We start from the raw sequence: 7819 nt of genomic DNA, 5'->3' as shown, positions 1-7819 counted from the left end.
TGGAGGACAACATGCGGCATACTAAATATTACTACAGCTGAAGGGGTTAATCTTTTCTGCCAAAGGAAAAAGACTTGTACCACAGCTTTGCCCATCTGTCTCACTGAACTATGGCTCTCCATCTTCTTTCAATCAAGCTTAAAACACCAGTAGCAAGTGGGAGATGCACACAGAAAGAAAGCTTAACAAGAAATTAGTTGTTAAACCCCTCACTGTGCAGTTAGCGACTACACAGTGGTAGTTTAATAAGTCCTCTCTTGTCTGACAAGGATACTTTACGGGAACTGTGTTTACTGTAGCAACACAGAAAATAAAAAACAGGCTTTTTTTAGTTTAGCTGGATTGAAAATTGATCTGAATTCCAGCTCATTGGCCTAGATCACTCTTTTCAAGATGATATCATACTAAGAAAGTGAAGTTAAGTTTAGGAGAACCAAAACCAGGGTACTTTACCCACTTGGATATTGTATTTTCCAATACCAAGACACAACCACAGTAGCTGATAAATTAGGCTTGTACTCATATCTAAAGGGATTCTTATGGATACCTGTTTATGAGCTGCAGACAACTGAACTGGTCCTCCAGGACCCTGAAGGAACAGAAACATATGGAATACACAAAATAGTAGCATATAGGCAGACTCTATGCACTCTTTGTTGTCAGATACATCCAAAGCAGATGGACCTCATCAAAGCATAAAACTCCTGGATCAAATTTTGTACTAACCTCCTCTGCAGGTTTACAGCCATCTGCAAGTCCACTAGCACTGGTGGCAAAATCCCAATACATTGCTGTAGAGTGCCTGTGGTAGGAACCATAGAGTAACAGACTGGCCTAGGCCATTCTGACATGAACGTAGAAGCAAAAGAGGTCTTCCATCCACAAGGTCTTAAGGCTGTCCTAGAAGAAGAACAGAAATTCAGATAAGTTCCAGACTCAATTCTGGCAGAGTTTGAGGTAAAGAGGAAGAGAAGGAAAGTTATCCAGCATTTAAGACGTCGAAATCCAAAATCCTATGCAAGGGAGAAGGAGCCAAAAGACTGCTTCTAAAAAGAGGCAGTGGACTGAGCCTGTGAGGAAAACAACATATGTAGGGTAGAGTGGAGAGGTGGAACAAGTCATCAAAATTTTTTAGCCTTTCAGATGATATGATTTAAGTGGGAGGACTGCCTGTCCTCTCAAATAAGCCGTTATCTATTTTTGAGTTCTATATATGTCGCCCTCTATCCAATCATGAGCACTTAGCACAAACAACAATGAATTGCTCTTGATAAGGCTAGAAAACAGCCTCCTCAACAGCACACGTTCACATGAGCAGCTCCCCAGATGATCATTCTTTCAGACTAAATTTTCCCATACATATTCTAGTTCATAGATGTAGGTTTTTTCCACATTCTCTCCTCTCGCCTACAAGTTAAACATTAGCATTTATGACAGCTTTTGTAATAAAAAGGTGTTATTAAACTAATACAGACCTGATGCTTAAGTAGTAATGTTTTTTTCACTTCAAAAAAAAAGTGACACCTGAAAAACTATGCCTGAGCGTTTCCAAGAGTTATATGTTAAAATTTTAGCAATATTGAATTAATTCCTTTAAATCTGTTCCTTTACCTAGTTAATATAGCAACATCTGAAGAAAATTCTAAGCAGCTGAAAAGTAAATAAAATATCTTAGCAGATAAAAAAGCAGACTTTTTCATTTTTAATACAACTGTAACTTGCCTACACTTAATATTTAGCCATATGTTATGAGCTTATGTGTTGTATTTGCCATATTATATATGAGCCTACTAAACTATTCAGGTTTATCACTCTACCTGTTTAAACTGTTAGCTTTATGTATTGTCTGTCCAGATCAAGTTATGTAGAAGGGAGGAAAAAAATAAGATGATGACACTATAACATGACAGTACAGAGGAACCACATGGTAAGGAAAGCCAAGATTGGCAGTAATAGGAAAGATGTTTGTCAACCACTTATTCTGAAACACATTATTATCCCAGTACTGAGGCAGGTGAAGTGTAATATGTGGCAGCTCTCCATTTTTTGTAGAAAGAGAAAAGTGTCTCAACTCCTAATTTTGTTCCCCGTTCGAAGATAGATTACCAAAATACTCATAAAGCATATTAATGGAATAGGGATAGCAACCAGTTTTATATCCACAGAAGTGGTTTACAGTCTGAATTTTACAAGAGTAAAAGGATCTCCCAAGGCTAAGGCTAAGGATCTCCCACAAATAATATCAATTTTTACCAAATCTAAAAAAAATAGTGACATTTCAAAGGGGTAGGAAAAATATAGATTCACAAGATGACTCAAGACATACCCAGCAGGACAACTAACATAAATTATGTGATTATTACCTTTCTCAAAGTGTTAAATTTTAAGAGATCATGACAATTCTGAAGAGATCCAATCACCTTTCTCAAAGCAAATTAGTCACATCCTTCTTCAGTAAAACTCGAGTGCTTTATGGAGGTGGAGAACACAATCCATTTTTACAGATGGGGAAACTAGTACATTTCTGGATAAGTGGCTGGCAAATCTGGGAGCAATTTTTCTTCTATCTCTTCAAGAATTTTAACTAGTATCTATCTGGTTAGATGAAGTGATTACAAGTGATTATTTTGCTAATTTATATTTTTCTTCAAAGGATCCTAAAACAACAGGCTCCTTGTTCAATGTTATTCAGACACTGGACAAAAATAGCTCTTTTAAAACACACAAACAAAATGCAAACAATGAGAGCAGGACACACAGAGAATGGTCCATGTTGCCATTAGTAAGCAAGGCACATCTACCAAGGGCAGATGTTTGCTATTTTGTAGTGAACTCCCACACACTTAAAAGCTTATCATTTCCCTTGATCTTTTCTTTGGGTTACAAAATGCCAATTCAATCATTCTTTCTGCACATACTATTTTTCTAAATCACCAGCCATTACCATTACCCTCTCGAGGCAAATTAACTGTGCCTTCATCTTTCTTGAAGTACAATAGCCAAAACTGACACAGTATTTTAACCTTACAACACAGAACAGAGCAGAAAGTTCAACTCCACATATCCTTTACATTATGCCACCGTTTATTCATGCCAACACATACACACACTTCTTTCTGAAAAATGCTGCGTTGTGAACTTTCATTTTATAATTCATGTCTTGTCCTCGATCAGGGTGGGGAATGGGGTGGCAGGAACAACTTAAACAGATTTTGTCCATCTTTTATTTTTATGTTATTTTGACCTAAATGTAAAGCATTTCACTTATTCTTCTAAATCACATCCTATTCTTTCAGGACGTCTTTCCAACATTCAAGACTTTTCTGAATTGCCATTCCAGCTTCGTGTACCTGTGTTTATTCCCAAACATCTAGTATCTTCATATTTTATAATAATCTAGTATGCCATTACCCAGTTCATGAACAAGAACAATAACCTAAAAGAACTTCACAAAATCCCATACAATATGCTTTCCTTTGCTGAAGGTGAAATACTGAAAAATAAAACTCTGGCTTACTGTTAACCTAATGATTTTACATAGATCCTAAAATAGCTTTTTTTTAATCTAGGCCATATTTCCTTAGCTTGCTCTGCAAGACTATCATGTGTGGCTTTCTCCAGTCCACAAACTTCCAGTTGTAGAGGAAGTTAGATCAGCCTGATTATGCATTTCTGATCTCTACAATAAGTCTTCCAAATCTGTTCCCTTATACTACATGCTCAGAGAGGACTGTCTTACTTGTAACTACATCACTTCTGTATGTTTCTACTCTAGCTGGATTTTCCACAACATCCTGTCAAAAACAAAAATTAAGACAAAGTATGTACATAGAACTGGTTGGTGATTTTCTTGTGGTTCCAATTCAAAACAAAAGCCATTTTAGCCAGAAACAAGCAAAAGAAATCAAGGTGAAGATAACGCACTGTGCCTTTTCTTTTCTTGATGTAACACAGAAAAAAAAAAAAGCAATATTCTATAGACAATATTCTATAGACACTGCTGACGTAGACAGGCAAATGGGTTAGGAGAGCTGGATACCAATAACAGAACATGTAGGTAAAGAAAAACAAGAAAGCACCTGCTGCAATAGCAGTTTTGAGTACTTAGATTAAGGCTACCAGCAGATATTACCTTTCAGTGCTCCAAACCATGTTACATTGCTACACAATCTAGGCAGAAGAGTACTTCTGCTTTGAACTGTGCATCCAAATAGCCTACAAGACTTAATAAGTTTTCACATCAACTCCAAGTATTTTACAGGATTAATGCTAGCTCAGGATGATTCTAGACAGAGATCTCCCTTGCCAATAATTTTGACTGCCCCATTTTATACTCCATTACCACGAGATAAATGTTCCGTTGTCACACACACCAGACCCTCTGCACAGTGGGTGCCCCAGCTTTTGTAAGTGGCACCTAACAACAAATAAAGGGTTTTTTTGAAAATGGCCTTTTCAGGGGAATCCAATACCCTGAGCTTTTATTTAAACCTAAACCACTTTTAACCAGCCACTCTGATATGCTGCCCAGATTCATAGCCACAGTGTTTGTAGAGTGCAAAATATAATTGTTTCATATTCAAGTAAGTGTCTATACTGAACAGCCTCAATATTTGCATTCCCATTATTCGGAGAACTTCCTTCTGACATATTTAATGTTAATAACAGCAATCATGCAGAGCTACTTACGCACAATGAAGAACCTATTCCTTATTGTCACTCTACCTCACTTACCACTTCACCTCTTCCTTTTTAGTCATGCATTATCTTCCCATTTCTGTTTATTCAGTGACACACCTCCCCACACACACAAAATCATACAGCTGTCGTAAAGTATGCAGCCAACTCTATTTCATCAGCTTAATTTTCCTACCAGCTCAGTCCAGCAGTATGACCCTGCACGTGGTCAAAAACACCAGAGCAAGGGAATGAACAGGAACGCATGAAAAGGACAGAAAATTATTAGCCTGTTATGAAATTCCAGAGAAAACAGATTTACAACACTGAGAAAAACACATCTGCTACCTGTTGGTCCTGAAGTGGCCAAGTATATATTTTAAAAAAAACAAGCTAAACCCCAAACAAACGCACACCCCCCAAAAAACCCCAACCCATGTGCCACCAGTTTTATTCTGTAATTCTCCATGGCTTTTTGTTATACAGAAAAACAGCAAGGAAAATAACAATTTGAATAAATCTTTGTTCATGGAGACAATCCAAAGATTTTTTTTTCCTGCATGCAATTTGTCATAAAATAGACAATAGGTTGTTCACCAACCAAGCAACAATTCTGGCAAATACATCCACGCAAACAACGCAGCAGCACCTTCCTCTCACAGGCCTTCTGTCTTCTGGGGACACTGACTCAAACCAACACAAGCCAATACTAGCACTGTATGAAAGAGACCAAGAGTGATTGAGCCCATAGGTTTTTTTTTTTTTTAAAGTAAATATTATTTTTAGAAGTCAATTGTAAAATGCTTCCTCCTCCCCTGTTCCCAAATCAAGACTACAGCAAAGCTTGTTTTCACTTCGCTTGAGAGTACTACACTGCTAGAAAGCGTAAGAAGAAAAAATAATTACCAGACAAGCTACTGCTCTCATCAGTAAAGTGTCTACTATCATATTCAGCATCATCACCAAATCTCTCTAGACTGTAAAAAATGCCTTTTTCATAATTCATACTACCTACACAGAATTGCACTACTCAAAAAAAGATAAAAGGTACCTTTCATAACCTCACAACTGTTCTCCAGAAAGACAAAAACCAGATTATTTGCAAATCAGGAGCAGAACTACAGGTCTGTAAAGATGCTGGAAGTCTTTCTATCTATCATGATTCAAAAACGTTAGTAAAGCAATCACCAAAACCAGTTTGTTTTGAAAGCACTAATGTACACCAGCCTCAAGTATGAGCGCAGAGCATCAGTGGGCTGGGCATGTTTGCCTTCAGAGGGACTATCAACAAAGAGTTGTGTGTTGACTGCCACGAGCTGGCAGACACGCTCTGCACCTTCTCTTCAGCCACCAGGAAACACTACCCTCATTGTTTCACAAGTATGCAAAGCAACCAGCGCAACTCGTGTGGAGGATGTGAGCCACAGTGCAAAATGCATTGGACACCTCTCTGCCCTTTCAATGGACAAAGCATTCACTATGAAGGAATACAGAAGTCAAGAAAATAAGATCAAGTGTCAACTACGAGGTTTTTGTTTGCTTTGTTTGTTTATAAAGAGTGGGTAATTTAGTTTTTCTGTAATATTTCTGTTATAATAGGCTATCGAAAACTTAGACTGAGCTGTACTTCCCTCTGAAAATCTCCACCTTCCTATCCTATTCCACAACAGTTTCAAACAACAGTCTTGTCTTTTCTCCCCCTACTTGCAAGCTCTTAGGTAGGACCAGCAGCAGATGCACACCCCTGACATTACAGGTAGCACATTTCCTGCATACAAAGCACTGACTTTAGACCTCACTGACAATTCTTCACCATGAGTCACATGAAATTCAGGCGACATCAGATAATTATCACTTGGTGTAACAGATCGAGTAGTCATCTTCCTCAAAAAATGCAAGTATGGCAACAGCCTTAAACCAAGCAGCAGCAACTAGGCAGAATCATCAACTCCCTCCAGTATATACCAGCTGGCATTAACCTCAGCTACCTATATAGACACGTACGTGTGCATAGGTATGCACACAAAGTGAATTTCTTCATTTAGTTGTTATGAATATGACTCAATGTCCACTTTCAGAGTCCTCTTCTTCACTAGAAAAAGCGTAGGTGACATTAACACTGGAAAACAAACATAGTATCCCTTCAACTGAGAAAGATGAACCTTTCTGTTTAACCTGTTCTAGTCATCCCTGGCTCATCAGGCAAAAAGTTCCCAGATCTGCTGAGGAAAAAATCCTATTTAATTACGAATACAAAATAGTTAAATGCATAACTACATTAAAAAGCAATCAATCACAGCTGCCCTCATAAACATTCAGTAAAATTGCATGCCCTATGATGATCAATGCTTTCTTTAACAGTGAGCAGAGATCTTCAGGAAAGCTGCCTGCTCTAATTCACAGTATGATACTCAGCTAACAATCTGTAATCTTTCATTTTCTGATCTGATAAAAAACAAACATACACATGCCATGATCTAGTAAATGGACTGGAGTTGGACCAAGGGTTGGACTTGATGATCTCTGAGGTCTTTTCCAACCCAGTCGATTCTGTGATGCAGTAGGAAAACTCACAGGGGAAGGGTATGGGAGAGTGGAGTTTAGAAAAAAAATGTACCTGAGGTATGGTCATACCCAGTTTCTCCATTTCCACTGGTAATTTTTAATAGAACTACAGAGAGTGAGATAACTCCAAATATTTCCCATTACCTCAGAAATGATCAGAGGGATGCAAAAATATTGACAGTTATGCTACTTTAACAGTGTTTAGAAAATCACAACTTCAGCCTTCCAGAGGCCAAGAAATCAAGTCTGTAAGTGGCAACAGACAACTGTGGTATAATAACATTAGAGCAACTCTGTCCTATACATAAAGAGAGCTACAGAATTCTTCTACTTCTTACCAAAGGTTTAGGCTTTTTGAAGATCAAACAGAGTATTATAGTGTGTACTATAGCATATTACTTCAAGTGAGAAAAGTGAGAGGTGGATGTATCCAGGCAAGATCCTAGGACCTTCCATTCACAACAGGCAGTATTTGAATTAAATCAACCGGCAAATTTGTAAAAGCAAATGTCAAATTTACACAATGCTTCTCAACATTTACAAAATATCTCGATATAATATTTTCTAATGAAGATAA

This window comes from Nesoenas mayeri (genome assembly GCF_963082525.1).
Source record: "Nesoenas mayeri genome assembly, chromosome: 2".
Classification (NCBI taxonomy): domain Eukaryota; kingdom Metazoa; phylum Chordata; class Aves; order Columbiformes; family Columbidae; genus Nesoenas; species Nesoenas mayeri.
Note: the sequence above shows the minus strand (reverse complement) of the source record.